This window comes from Rissa tridactyla, chromosome 8 (assembly GCF_028500815.1).
Source record: "Rissa tridactyla isolate bRisTri1 chromosome 8, bRisTri1.patW.cur.20221130, whole genome shotgun sequence".
NCBI lineage: Eukaryota > Metazoa > Chordata > Aves > Charadriiformes > Laridae > Rissa > Rissa tridactyla.
The window spans coordinates 30,950,077-30,966,193 of record NC_071473.1 but is presented as its reverse complement, the minus strand read 5'-3'; the positions used below and the strand labels follow the sequence as shown (position 1 = coordinate 30,966,193).

General features: G+C 38.6%; 1 long non-coding RNA gene across 3 annotated transcripts in view; it reads left to right on the top strand.

Annotated features, from left to right (window-relative positions):
- Window positions 1–4,229: 4,229 nt before the first annotated feature.
- LOC128913940 (uncharacterized) overlaps window positions 4,230–16,117 on the top strand; it is a 66,485-nt gene continuing 54,597 nt past the window's right edge. For all 3 annotated transcript variants that reach the window (XR_008468129.1, XR_008468128.1, XR_008468127.1), the window contains exon 1: window positions 4,230–4,578. This is a non-coding gene — a long non-coding RNA (uncharacterized LOC128913940). The remainder of the gene's footprint in view (window positions 4,579–16,117) is intronic.

Here is a 16,117-nt window from a genome sequence, read left to right as displayed (position 1 = left end):
CATCTGAATGAGATGTTGACGAGATCTGAATTCCTCACCAACAGACCTGTAACCAAAACCAGGTTTATAAATATGAAACGACTAATAGCTCAAAGTATGCATGAATTTCAGTACATATAGGACAGAATGTAGTGAATCTGAGGCAGTTTTTGTAGCAGTTAAATTGCAGCCAAATTATGTAAGCAATCCACTAAAACTTGACTCCAAACAGAAAGAAGGCCTGCAGAGAAAATAGGAATAAGTTCTTCTGACTTTCACTTGACTAGTGAAAGTGGGATACCAGCTTTCTCTCTGCCTGCTGAAAATTTTCCCAGTATCTCATGTGGTTTCGTTCACTTTATCTATATAAATAGCTACAGGAGACAGAGGAATGAGAAAAGACTCAGTTGGAAAAAAAACCCCACAAACAAAACAAAATATAAACCCAAAAAAGCCTCCCAAAATCAGTTATGATATTAACAGCTTTGCTGGTGATTTTTTCTTTACATAAATGATAGATACTACAACCTGGCCAGCTGGTTCATATACAGCACAGATGACTCGCTCGGACAGCATTTCGGCAAGTTTCACCCCCTCCTGGTGCAGGAGATGAGAACAAACCTTCCTTCACAACACTCCTGTACCAGATGCATTTGAAAAACTCCTCATGTTAGCTTAGGGATGTTCATAACTAGGGTATAAACCCGTCTCCAGGATATATGCACACACTGCAAGTGATGTGCATGTTTTCAGGCTCTGGTAATTCCTCTCCGTGAAATGGCTTTTGGGTGCCCTTTGTCCATTGGCTTGCCCTCAAAGATTCTTGTGGTCTTGTCTTCTTCTCTGCCTTTTTCCAGCTTCTCCAGTATCTCCTGGGGTATTTTGACGGATTTCTTCTTTTCTTATACGTTACCAACATGAGGGATTTTACTAGCCATGACTAAGATTTAAACTTTAGCAGATACCACCTACTGCTGAATTATAAAAAGCAAAGGTGTATAGAACAGCAAGAACTCTCTGGCAAAGTGCAAGCAAATACACAGTCTCTACAGTAAATTTCAATTATTTTCCACAGAAAGGAAAATGGAAGGGCCTAAAAGTGCTGGGCATCATGAAATCGACATCATAGACACAACAGAATTGCATTTGATTTTCTAAGGAAACAAAATGTTTGCAGAAGTATCCATTTAAATACAACAACGCATCAACGTGCAAACTGCGTAAGTACCTTTATTCTAAGCATTTCTGAAAGAAATTTATCTGGCTTTTTGATTTTTGCCTTCCTAAATGTAGCATGCATTGCTAAAAAGAAGCCAAGGGGCAGATCTCCTCCTCCCCCCAGCTAGTCATTGAGCTTAGATTTACACAAGAAAAAATCACTAGCTGTTTTGTAAAGTTGTTTGGGAATACACCCCATACAAGAGGATCAAGGCCACCTTGCTTTTTCCCCCTCACACCATATGGTCTCTAATAAATACAAAGAATGAAGAAGAGCTATTTCAGTGACTACCATTTCTAACTTATTTCAGTTGTCTCTTTTCTTTCCTGGAGTTACTGGTCAGAGGAAGGTGAAAATTCTTAGAAACAGGACCTCTATTAGGCAGGAGTTAAATGTCTTTACCAATCTTCGCTAGATCAGGGAAAAAAGCCCAAACCCTAAAAAACCCTCAGCCCAAACCAGAAACAGAAATCCATTCTGTCAACGGATGGAGCCACAGAGGATCACATAGCAGTGACAGTACGGCCTCCAGACTCTCGACAGCCCTGTTCATGCAGCAACATCTTGTCTCATGTCTTAAGCGTCATCACAATGACAGTATTTGCAAAGTAATGTTATTTTCTACAATATGGTAATTTTATGATGCTCTTATTCTTTGGCTCTTACAGTTATAAATTCTTCTCTAGTAACCAATAATGGAGAAAGAAACGGTTCGTTATTCAAGAAGAGTGAACACAATGTAGCATAAGTCTTCATTTTGATTTCTTTTCAATGGAGATGATACGGAAAATGAGACGTCCATTGAAATACACGAATACATGTAAAGATGCACTTACGTCTCTCTCTTCAAACAATAGTGATGCTAAGTATTAATTTGGTCTCCAAAATACTTTAAGAGTCACAAAAATGTCTGCTTGTATTACCTGCAGCCCAAGAACTGCAGGTAAATAATCATTGCTCCAGATTCTCTATATTTTCCCGAAATTCACTCATCATTTGTTTGAGGAAAAAGCTAAACAACACTAAATTAATTCAGATGTTTATTCCCTCTCTTTAAATAGCTTTTCAGCATTTTAAAATCAGAAACTGACATTCATGAAAAAGATGTATTTAAGACAAGTCCATGTACTGGTCTTAAAACCAAAGAGTTTACTGCTCTCTGGAGTAAGGTTTCTTTTATTAGTATTTCTTCCCACTTTAATTGAATTAAACAACAACAAAAAAAGTAACCAAAATTATGAAGACCACCAGCGCTGCAAAAAAAGAAAATGTCTCCCAGGGTTTTCAGTTCTTTCTCCTCAGTGTTCTGGAGTCCAGATGTGGAAAGCCCAGTGGAGCTGAAAACATTTTTGGAGGGAGGAGAGAAAGTTTGGATGCTACTGCTGTGGCCTTATTTTATCCAAACCAGACAATCACCTTTCTTCATGAAGATTAAAAAACCAAACAAGACCAACACCACCAACAACCCCCACCTTTTATATATTATTACTAAAGATTACTTTTAAGGGAGCCCGCTAAAGAAAAATAAACACTCTGCATCTTCTTAGCCTTACAAGGCCTTCTTCTCAACTCAGAGTAGAACATATAGTGTATCCATCTTCTTTGAAATCCTGTTTGTCAGGTGCGTAAATACATTTTTAAAATATGTATTTTTCCTGCTCACATATTGAGCAAACGCATATTGATCTGCTGCAGCGGTACCAGGTCACTGTTCTGCAGAGGAACATTCCCGTATCTTACGCAGCTACACCTGGAATATGGTGTTCAGCTAAGCGATGACAAGGGTGGTCAGTGAGGTGATGATAAAAGTCTATAAATAGCTTAAGGGGGTGAGCTCCAAAGAGGAAGAAGCATTGTGTTAAGGTGGTCTGAACAAGCTTGACTGGTAGAAACAAAAAGATGTCCTGACACCCAGAGCCAGGCATAAGCTGCTGATAGGAGCTTGTGCGTTGTACAAACGCCAGCAGTCCGGTCTGTCTGTGCTTGGCCTTGCACACACCACAGGCGTATAATGAATTTACTATTCCAGAATAATTATTCTGGTAAATTTCCAAGTATAGTTAAGTCCTTCACCTGCTAAATTAGGCCCCAAGTTCAACAGTCCACCAACAGGAGCCAGACGTTCAGGATATTTAGAGCTACACTAGACAAAGTGCTGGAAACACAGAAGAGGAGATAAACCTGCCCAGAGAGGAGGACAGACACAAACCCTGGCAAATCTATTCCATCTCTGCGTTCTGTGGTTCTAGGAAAACACGCATGTGGGATTTGGGAAAGGTCTTTTTAATAAGGGTTAATTGGAGAAGTATGTCACACATGACTGAGTACCGCTTCGAATTACAGCTCACTCTGGCATAACTAAATCAGGCAAATGACAGAACACCAAAATAGGGAATAGTCAATCTTTTTCCCTCCTATTTAATCTTTATAATTTCATTATTCTCAAAATGACCAAATATCAGCAATTATAGATTTCACGGAATTCATTGCTCCTTTCAAAATATTATTATGACTCCATCACAATATTCCCCTGAGATCCAATAGTTTTGTAAAATCTATTTCCCGTTGTCACTCAAATTATTAGTCTAGGCTTTGGAACTGCTGGATTCATTTGTCTGGTTTATGTGATGCATAAAGCTCACATCAGATGATCCTGATATAGCCCTTTCTAGGCTTAAAAACAAATCTAGAAAAGAGAAAATAATCACACTTCAGCCAGCCAGAACAGAGTTATTCCTGTAAAAATCATTGTACGGTCTGTAACACTGTGTTAACTCTAAAAGTCAAATCCTGATCCCTGAACCTGAAGAAAGTCACTTCAGTTTCTCTGTGCTGCCCAAGTTAACTGCAAGCGTTTCCTGACACACAGAACGCAGGCAGAAAAAGGAAAAACGTCGACTTGAGAAAAGCACAGCTTCCAATCCCCACCCACCAGCTTCAGTCAAAGGGATGACTTCAGTCCCTTTCTTAACTAATCCTGTCACTGTAAAATCCTACAGTCATTCTTCCACACATAAAGGGAAAACGGACTCACTAGGAGGACCTAGACTCTTTCAGCTTGAACTGTTAACCAATGGTGGAAATGCAAGAATGCTGAAGTTGTTCCTTCGGAGCCAATAGAGTGGATTTGTGTGTCCCACATGACTGTGTTTCCCCTGTCTTTCACATGGGCAGTATTTAGTTCAATTCAGAACTGCAGATAGTATAGCGTGCAGAGCAGCAATGGGATGTCTGAGCACAAGTGGCTGACTTCCAGGCGACTTCAGGAAGCACATTTGTACATTTCTCCTGAATTAAACTGGGATTCTGCACCCTTGACATCCTCCTACCCGCCTTGTCTCTGCAGAAGGAGACAGCGACCTGCACAGCACAACAAAACTGTGAGTACACCGTCTATTTATTTATGTTTTCACCCAGAAAAGCAAATCGCTTAAAATTGTCAAAAACGCTACGTGCACTAAATCGATGGTTACTTTTTCTCATAAGATGAACAAGTATTTAAAGCGCTATTCAAATTCAGAAATATTTCTTGCATGCTTCAATAAAAGAAAAAAAAATAAAAAGGGGGGGGGGGAAGAGTTCTCCTCCAGGGCAGCGCCTGCATGCACACTGCATGCCACACTGCTTCCTGACATAGCCAGCGTGCTGCTTTGTTCATAAAGAAAAACAAAGACAAAAAGCCCTACACATGTATGTTGTTCACTTTTATTTGTACTCTGTGTCTAATCAGGCCTGATCTGTCCCCAAGGGGAAAAAAAATAAAGGCAAACTTTAACTCCGCCAGCAAGGGCAGCCCAGACTTTCCAGACATCTGACAGTTATTATAATTAGCTATGAAAGACAGCGAAGACACTTTGGGGCAAATAGCTCTTACATTTGGAACAATGAAGTCGAGCAAGGTTCCCATCCCACCCCTTCCACGGGGGGAGGGGGAGAGGCGAGCCAACGGGGGGAGTGTTAGAAACGGGTTATGGCTGGACTGAAAAAACACAACTAGTATAATAATATCTGGGCTCACTCAGCACGAGGGGAGGCTTTTTGATAAGCAACTTTAACTACCTCTAGATTGCAGCTTGCATTCACTCCGGTTCCTGGTGGGGTGGGAAAGGGTGTGGGGCGCTTCGCAGTGTAACGTCAGAAGGTCGGGGTGGAGGGGGCAGCGGGGACCAAGGGGGCAGAAAGAAGAGAATATCCATAGCAAGAGCCATTGCAATTGCTTCCCAGAGCTTTGCTGGCCAGATCTCCTTAAGCCCAAGTTGCTTTCTGGGCAAGATTTATGAGAGTTCTCAAACAGAAGCAACAGACAAAGCAGAGCTTTTTTTTTCTTCTTCTCCGGAAAAGAAATTGAACCCAAATGGATAACTATAAGAAGAAGCACTGATTTGTATTTTTGTTCTTTTTTTTCCCCCTACGTGTTCATAAGACGTTTAATAAGATCTGCCCCTGGCCCCCGCCTTCCCACTGCCCTCCCCTACCAAAAGTTAGATACTGAAAACTACGATCAGAAGGGAAGAAGCAAAGACAATAGAAATCTGACTCGGTCCTGGCTGGGCTGGATCTCTAATAAAGCATGAAGTGAAAACAGTTTCTAAGTGAAAGATGAGCAGACTTCTTTTTAAAAAAAATTAAGTGCAATAAGGAGAAATTGTTGAAAGACTCCAGACGCTACTAATTATGGCTTAAATAAATCTTCCTGGACAGATGTTTGCTTGCTCCCACTGCGGGGAAAGGAACGTTAAAAGAAGCATTTTTTAAAAAAAGGATTTGATGTGATTTCTATTTTACGTATGATTTTTTTTTTTTTTTAAATACACCCTTTTATTCTTTGTCTGCCCTCCTGTTATCTCCCCCTCCCCCAACCGCCGCCCACTGTGAGCTGAGACACCTGAAGGCTAGACATAATGATCAACAGAGCGCTGCGCTCGCCTGTCTGGATTCCAGCCAGATTTTTTTTTTTTTCTTCTTTTTTTTTTTCTTTTTTTTTTTCCCCTCCACAATCAAGGAGCCTGCACGCAACGCACGGCGAACCCCTTGCTCTGCTATGTGCAGATCAGACAGAAGTCTGAACCGTGCTGCAAGAAAGATTAAAGCCAAACACAAGCCTTTCCTCCTTATGTCGGCCAGGCTCGGTTTCAACTTCATCGTGATTTGCAAAAAAAATACAAAATAAGAAACTTTGTAAACATATAGGCGTGTTGTTGTACAAAACATGCCCATATGTGCGCACACTTTCCAACACTGAAACCAGGGGCATCCACTGTTTCCCATTTTAGAGCGGTTTATACTCTAGCTTTACAGTCAATGCAGTATTTTATGTTAAGTTCATGCATCACTTACATAATTGCCGTGTAGCTCTGAAATACTACGGAAAGACTTTGTATACATATACGTTATACTACATAAAGGCAAATAACTAGTGCATGGAGACCTACATCTGAAAGGCGGTCAAACTGTAATACTTGAAGATATTTGGGTTCAGAGAGATTAGCGAGATCTCCTAGACAGTTTTGTGGCAGTTTTAAAGAAGGCAGTAGCGAAATGCTTTGCAAGTAGGTTGTCTTCAAACGGCAGAAGGGGAGCGTGGTGGGGGACTATTTGAGTTTGCTGGCCTTGCCACCCCCGGCCTTCCTGTTGCCACAGCCCAGAGAGACACCGACTGGCCCAGCGTCATCGTGCCAGAAAGTTGGTCTTGGGAATGCAGTACTCCCCAAAATAGTTGCTCTCCGTTTGGTGTGGCTATGGGTGGGGTTAGCAGAGGCATCCAGGGAAAAAGGGAGATTCAAAGCGTTTATTCTATTTAATTTTTTAAATGTATGTTGCACAGGCCTATTTTCTAAAAGTTTTTGGAATCGCATTGTCTTCTGGTACAAATTATGCTATGATGCAAATGGTGATTAATTTTTCCTTGTCAATATGGACTTTGTGTGAAAAAGACTTAAAAGAAAATACGATTTTATATGCACATGCAAATATCCACATGTACACTGCTTTTAATTTGCTCCCTGAAAAGGCTTAAACTATATTTTAGTCACACTAACAGGTATCTTAATAGAAAGATAGGATTTTTTTTAGCTTTTTTTCTTTAATATTGCTAATAAACACTATTAAAAAGGGAATGTAGCATAGGTATCCCATAAATTTAGTCTTAAAAAAAACTTCCTTTCCAAATAGCAGCAGAGACGTACAAACAAAAGGTTGCACAAAATGGCAATAATATCCACAGGCAAGGTAAAATTCTAGAAAAGAGAGAAATTAAGGAATTGAGAGCTGCAGTCAAATCTGTATTCCTGTATTATTTTTTTTAAACAAGGGATTTAATACTTTTCTGAAGGAACATTTTATATCCCTGATATGAAATAGACAAGCTAACTCAACGCAATGTTCGTGTATGAGACGTATATACTTGCAAATTACATGTATATGTATATATGCAAGTTCACTAGTACTAAGCGCTAATTTCCTTTCTGCTTTTCCTGGAATATTATGCTTGAAAAATAAGATTTGTCATTTATATTTCCCAAATGTGTTTCAAAATAACGCCTGCAGCTACATTTTGAAGAACTGACTTTTATTTTCTTAAAGTAATGACAATAAGCAATCATATTTTTATCCATTTCCTAAAGACTGAAATCCTACGGAAATCAATTCCTCTAAACTTCAGAAGTGATTTGCACACTACCTTGTATTAGAAGGGATATTTCAACTGGCAATTTTTATATTGTTTGTTAATGCAGAAGTAATGACTAATCTCATAGGAGTTAAGCATTAAACCTGAGCCTATGAATCCAGGGCCCTTGCCTCCATGTTTAGTTCCACGCTCTCCCCTTCTCCCAGTAAGGTCTCGTGGTTTTTGTAAATGCTGAGTGTTGAGCAGTTCTGACGAAAGCAGGTCGGAGATACAAATGCCCAGCGTTTTTGCAAATATGGCATTACCCGCCAGCTGCTGTTGTCCAGGCACCTGAGGTTTGGAGCTATGTGCTTTAGCTTTCTTTGCAAAGACTTTATTTACTTAAATGTGAAAAATTCTGACCTGTGGTTTTTTGCTGACTTCTTTGAACTTTAAATAGTTGATGTTGAAACAAAGCAATCATGGAAGCTCATGCATATTTATGACTCCACTCCTTAAAAATTTGATGTCTATTACAGCTCATCTCTTAGCCTATGGCCTCCAATTAGTTGTGCAAACTCCACGGTACTACTACCACAAACATCAAGTTCTAATTTCTTTTTTTAAACTCTCCTCTCCCCTCTTCCCCCCATGCTTCCTCTGATGCATCTGTTTGTTTGACTCTTTCCTAGTTCAAGCAGAAGCACAAATTTTAGTCATAAGAATAAAGCGCTCAGGATTACTTCCAAAACTTTAAAAAAATTGGTTGTTTTGCATATACCTTTACAGAGCAGAAGTAATTTGAGAGCCTATCAGAAACATAGGCACTCTCAGTAAGGTAATGGGGTCAAATGAGCTCATGCATTACAGATAGGAAGAGAACTGCACATTGCATTTTTATAGATAAAAAGCACAGAGTGTTTCAATGTAAACAGATTTCTGTTTGATATTTTGGCAAACTGTTGCAAAGACCAAACTACGGCTGAGCCAAAATGACTTTCGGCATGGTACAGTTAGACCAGATGGCCACGTGTTCTTTTCTTATTTAGATGAGACTTTTCCTTTCAATAACATCTTTCTTCCTGACCTGCTTAAAAATTCCAGCGAATGAAATCAGCACAGGATTTTCAATTCTAATTGACCATGTGCAGAGGAAGGGCCAGTAGAGAAATCAGTAGGGCCATTGTAAGGCACACTGCATCAATCTCCCCTTTGTCCTGAATCTTTTCTAGCATGAGCTAAAATAATTAAGAATATTTAATTTATATTATTTGTACAGCAGCAAATCTAGTCGCGTTCAGGCAAAAATCATTGCAAGTTCCTCCTTTACAAATGCATGCAACAAGGAATGCATATGTCTATCACACACCAGACAAACAGGTACTCAGCATCATTTCATTGCCAAATATTTAAGAAAAAGAAATAAAAACCCTTGAGCAGAGAGTGAACAAAAAAAAAAAAAAGGAAAGGTGTGGGTGAATTAAATCATGAACTGCTCTGCTTTCCTTTTCTAATGAAGTCAGAAAATGTGAAGAATATGATACTTCTCAAATTAAAAAAAAAATTAAAATGTCAGAAAAATAAAATTTTCCATTGTCCAAAGTGCTCACCCTGCAAACATCTGTAATCTTCAATCGCTATTAATTTGCCTGCATAGATTTTACACACACGTACCCACCCACGCTATGTGGGTTGATGATCACAGTCTCACTTGTGTCTGTGTGATCCACATGCAAAGTACAGATTGTAAATACTGTATATATCACACATAAACATTATCTACAGAAATATGCACACAGATGACATCATTACAGTCTTACCTATTTTGATTTAGTGAGATATCTGTGGAGTAATATAACAGTATTTATTGAGACTTAGCAAGTAGATTATGCAAAAAATGCACGAGGTCCTACCCATACGTTTACATAAGCAATGGGTAAGGTAAGTGGGTAAAATGAATCCTTCAGAAGAAAAGGAGGGGGAAAAGACCAATTGAAAACTATACAGAATAAGTTTGTGTTTCTTTCAGTGTTGGGGTTTTTTTGTTTGGTTCATTTTTTACACAAGAAAAAAAAATTAGCGACAGATTTATTATTCCTGTACTATTTTGTACAAATTCCCCCTACTATTCACGGTTTAGTTTAACCTTACGCTTGAATGGTTGATGGTTTAGGATTATCACTATAAGCTTGAATCAAGAAACAACCAAACGGCTCTGGAAAATAATTTCTGAAAAATAATTATGAAAATGGTTTCAATAACATATCCTCCTTTTCTTCAGTTGAATCAGGTCTTCATTAAAACCCCAATCACTTTTAAAATGTAAGGTGAAAAATGATCCAGGAGAAAATGCAGCGGGCAGCATGGCCTTTGCTATATGTCAAGCATGCAGTCCAAGTAACATGTGCGTGAAGAAACATGCCTGAGAACAGAAAACAAAGCACAGACTTTGGGACTGGCCAGGCAGACGTGGTAAAAGGTCTGGTTTCAGCTCTCCAGTAAGATGCTTTGTAGCCTTGGGCAAATCATTTAACTGCCTGGCTTCTCATTTACGTCATATTAGTAGAATTCAAGTTTGAATACGTGATTATTATTGTGAGGTCGGCATTGAGATACCACAGCAAAGGGTACTGGAGACACCTCAGATGCTTGAAAAGAATATAAAATTCCAGACAGAACAATAGTGTTTGTTGTTGTTGTTGTTATTAAATTGGGTCATTTTTGGTATGGTATTTCTATAACTAGACAAGATACAAAGCCCGTTTCTCAAGAGGTTCATGTAACTCAGTTCTAACTTAATTTCCTTAAGATTTTCCACGTACTTGAACATTCACATTTTTTGCTAACATGCAACAAAACATCAGAATGTAGGATAAAGGGAAGATACTACTCCATCTGTAATGGTGCTCTGTATTCAACATATAGTGCGGTCATGCAAGGCCTAACTCTAAAATGCTGAGTCCTGCAGAGTAATGGCTTATTTAACAGACTGTGCCATGGTACCAGTGAGACTGCCTGCAGGCTAAAATGCTGACTGAGTGACCAGGAGTATCAAACCTCAGCCCTCGACACTTACCGCCTCCAGTATTTCTGCACCAAGGATCTGATCTTGTAGTGACATTGAGCATATTCTTACTTCGAAAGCCTGAAGACGATCTAGTGAACCACTTCCATGCTCAAAGTTTGGCACAAGCTTGAAGCATGGTGCTGAAACAGTTCTTTAATTTCTACAGAACCCTTTGCCATGGGAACTACATGCCTTTGCTGCGTTCTGCCCACTTCGCTGGCAGTCATTAAATTGTGCTCCTGGTTTCACCTTTCTGTTTCTATTGACAATTCCTTGATCCCCAATCATCGAACAGACCGAGAAACCCTTGGGCAGCAACTCTAAAAATCACTGCACAGGCACAGAAATCAGCGGGCCTGAAGATGATCATGAAATTTCACCGAAGATTTTTTCCAGGCCGCCATTTTGTGACTAACTGAAATGACGGTGTTGCACACACGGAACTGAAAACTTCATTTTCCCTTCATGAGCAAATATGAGGGATCTCCGGGCAAAAGGAAAACATCATTCTCCACTGAATATTTCTATTAATCAATATTCATGCACAGGATGAAAGAAATACTCAGACTTTCAACGATCTTTTGTCAGTGCTGTTCAAGAGTTGTAAAAATTAATTAAGAAAAGGGCAATGTGGCAGATCTGCTGGTCATCTCAGAGGGTTTGCAGAAGGGTTGGGGGAGTGAGAAGCAGGGGAGAGGGAAGTGTCCTGCGTGGAAGTACAGCCTTGTGCAGTGCTCAGAACGGGGAGAGGAAGTCAGCAAAATGTACACAGTTACACGCAAGTGATGGGCTGTATTTCACCAGCCTATTTTTACTGTCCAAGCTCCAGACTATATTAGGAGTCTATCCAGTCTCTTAAGCCATGGGATGTGGATAATGGGATCAGATAAAATGATTAAAATCAGTTTGGTCTCATGATTTCGGCTAGGAAGCGTAATAGATGCAAAACTGAAAGACTTATTTGTATGATAAAAGTACAAACACCTCTTTGTGTTTTACCTCTACATTTTTCCAGTTTAGAGAAAAAAAAATGATGAGGGTTTGTTTGTTTGATTAAAAAAAAAACAAAACAAAAGAAAAAAACCAACAATGGCAAACAAGATGATTATTTTCTTGCAGCATCCCCGTTCAAATTGGTTTCATCTAGCCAAACAAATAAGCTTGGAAGAAGTTGTAAAAACAAATTTTATACTACCATCCCATGAAATATTTTACATAAAGTCTCTGCTTAAGACGCTTCAGAAAAAAAGGATGCATTTGCTTACAGGGTTTGATAACTGCTTTTTTTTAGAAATAGGAATCTGATAATTTCCCAGAATGTCTTATCCATCCACTGAGTTTGTGCTACTGTTTTCAAGAATTATTTTTTAGTTCATTTGAAACCACTTTTCTAAGAGAATAACTTGCAAAAAAAGAGGATTTAAAAAGATGAGAAGTCTAGTGCATGACAATCATGAAGAAAAGCAGTTCCCAAGGTTGATTAAAAGACATAGAAAGGGTTAAAATTTCAGATCTTTATGTAAGAATTAAAAATGAAAGGAGAGTTAAAAAGGGGGAGAAGCCGGGGGGGGCGGGGGGGGAAGAGCTAAGCTGCTGGTGACTTGAGTGTATTTATGGATTACTATGTCCTGAAAAGAAGAAAACCAGAGTTGTAAGATGACACTGCAGGGGTTGTCTGGACTTTTCACCGAGTGTAAAGTCTGTTTAGTCAGTGTCTTAATGCCTAATGCTGACCTTTGCCCTCTTCACTCCTCCCTACTCCAGGTGCAACATTTTGCAAGTGCTTTAGCGTTATTGGAAAGTTTGTGCAGGTTTCACACGCTGCAAAGTGCACAGAGCGTTTTACACAACAACATCCATTACACGCACCCAGTATCAAGGCTTAGCACATTTATTTTTTTTTTCCTAAGTGCACACAATGATTTGTTTTATGCGTTTTCCCTTACTAGTTATTACTGAATTAAATTAATAAAAACAAAAACTTCTTTTGTAAGGGTATGCCATTTGCATAATTCTGTACAACAAGATAAAGTTTAAACTCATGTCACATACTCCCCAGCACTGTGAATTATAGCTGGAGTATGCAACGTATGCCGGCAACGTTATTGATCTCTCTTAAATTAATTCACTTTGCTATGGAAATGGGAGACAAAACCAGAACCCATTGCTACAAAACAGCCAAGGCACTTCGACTGATTTTCCTCAGAAATAAAGACATTTCTTGTACAGTTATTAATTATATTGGGATTGATATAAATTTTAAAGAAAACACAAGTTTTGCAGAGTAATAATAAAAAGAGCTAAACTACATAGGATCTGTATATTTTCAATTTTAATTTACAAAAATAAGGAGTGTAGTAAAATGTATATTGAATATGAGATGCTATAAATACTACAGTTGTCAGTGACGCTGATAATATAAAAGACGGCACACGTACATGTAATGTTTATTCATCTATGCCTTATATTTAGTAGATGGTTGCTAAGGTTTTTGAGGGCTTGCAATTTGACTTCGCTGGGAAGAAAGGATAAGCTGGGTACCATCATCTTCGAGACCATTACAGATTTCGTGCTGTTTCTGAAAAGCCTACCGTGGGCATTTCCTGCCCCTGTGGGCAAGGAACCCATTTTCCCCATTTATATTGTGCTGCAGGACTGACGGCTTCTTCAGATGTGGATCCGGCATTTAAGATCCATAACTTTTCCACCGTATGATACCATGTACTAAAATGCTCTCTGTACCACTGCAGTATAAAGCTTACTGGAAATACAAGACTGTCCAATACACGTTTCCTGCACTTTGTGATCTATAGCAGCTAACTATGCCTAAAAAAATTTTAGAAATTATGATTTAGACATTTAAAAGCTTCAAATAACTAACTGACTTCCCCCACATTCCTTCCTCTCTGAGCTATGCTGCAAAACATTCATTATGCTGAAGGAAAAGAAAAGAGAAAAAGGATTGGTTTAGAAGAGGTGAATAGCAGCAGGTAGTCTTTATGGAGAACCTTACTAGTCAGAACTGCCTAGCCAAAATAACCCAGGATAACACCTCTTCTACCTACAGCATTACTTCAAGGTGAGACTTGCATAAAAAGAGGTCTGATGAGGGTTTACGTTTAGGGAATTTCCCTGACAGAGATGTGTTTCGATCTGGAATAAAGCATTTATTTTACTGGATTGTCTTCCAGATATGACAAGCAGCCTGCACTATACTGCATCTTTCTAAAAGAATATTTTGAGGTTTCCCTATGACAGCACTATATAAATTAATTTAGGCCATCTTTGTTATCTAGATAGTTTTAGAGTGTTTGGTTTATTCCAGGAGCAGGCACAGGTCAAGGGATCAAAAAATTCTGGGAAGTGTCCTGAAACACTTTTGTTATGTTCTTTGATTTCATTTGTAATGTTTGGACTACAGGAGAATCAAGAAAAAAAATATGAAAAGCTGTTTATTGCACGACAGACTATTTCTAGAGCTGGGCAGCTTTGTCTCAGCACAAACAGTGCTCCTGTTCACAGTGCAGCTGCTAACAACTCATCAACGCTCCTTGTTTAAGAGAAGGGTACAATTAGAAGTCAAAACTTTAAAGCAACCTGAAATGTTATTATTGTAGTAAGCTATGCAACTGGAATTGATTTCTAGCCAGACTGTATCCCTTTGCTCCTGACACTGTTTACAAGACATATTTAGTGCAGGTGGTACTCTCCTTAATTTCACTGAAGGTCAAGTGTACTTGTCATAATTGTATTTTTCGCACAGCTGAGAATTCAACTGCTTCTGTAGACTGAAAACAGACATTGTTTCTGTGAAGGAAACACATAGCACTGAAGAGTTGGACTTGAAATAAACAAAATTAAATAATTTTTTCCACGCTGTTTTCTCCTACTATCTCATCCAGATCATCACTTTTGAGGTTGCTGTGTATGAGTGGAAGCAGCCATTTGGGTACTTCCACTTACAGAACTTCAGAATCCTTTGTCTGGAAAAAGTGGTTTCGTATATCTTGCTCTAGGGTGGCTACTATGAATCTTTTCCATGACTGCAGTCTGATATGAAGTTTTTGTCATGTTTGTAAATGAGTGATTTGACAATGATTTGCAAGTATAAAATTGAATAAAACTGAAATAATTCAACTTTCTAATTTAAGTAGAGAAAAAAACAGATAACCAAAAAGATAAAGTCGTTAAGTCATCTGCTATTTTGCACCATCAAAATTACGTCTTTCAGAGAAGACTCATATAAAGCTTGTTCTCTGTAAAATCTAAACTGAATTGTTACAATTGTTACACACCATACCAAAGTCCGCACAAAAAAATAGCATGGTAGAAGTAGAACATTATTTTTGTGTCTTCATTCATTTACCGTTATGAATTATCAGTCCCTTCTACATGCAATAAGTGCACCTAAAATACAGGAAATTGTGTATTGAACCTGCTTTTTCTGTGAATACGTATTTCCATTATCCTCTAACTTACAATCAGTCCTAATGCCTTCACTACACATTTTACCTGAAGAAAGGAAATAAAAGCAAACCATCTCTGATTTGTGCTTGGTTTTAAAGCTCTTTTCCATGTCAGCTGAAACAAGCCATAACAAAAAAACCCCAAACCCCAGGTGTCTCCTTCTGTAATTCTTATATAATACTTAGGTCTTACATAACACTTAAAAAAACAGTTTTCCTCCAGTAAATGACTTCCTAATACATCACAGACATGGAAGAGAAGAAATCTTTCCTTCCAGATCCTGTGCACCATCAGAATCAGAGCTCAGGTGTGCTCCAGAGCATCAGTTCCCAAAATTCTAAAACTAAAGACAGATTCCCCTTGTGAAATCCATTTGTTGCCGAGCTGCTTCTTACCCATCTCTTCTACCCATCTGCTTCTTTAAAGAACTCGGTGCTGAATCGCTGTATTGCTCTCCAAAGAGTGTCTAAGATGTAAAAATCGGAACTGGTTAACATAAATATGAAAAGTTACTCTAGGTACGATGAAATTTTTTTTATTTTACTTAAAAGCGTAAGTGCACATAAAATAGTGCCTTTTTGTCAGGCAGTTCATTTCAAACATACATAAATATTTTTATTAAATTGACACAAGAAAGATTAGGACTTCAAATCTACATTATAATTATTAGTGGAAACCTCAAATAAATTATTATCTTGCAATCTGCTTAGTCTCTCTTTCATAATTTTCCTACTTGCAAATTAGAGACAAACAAAATAGTATGGTACAGCAAGCATTG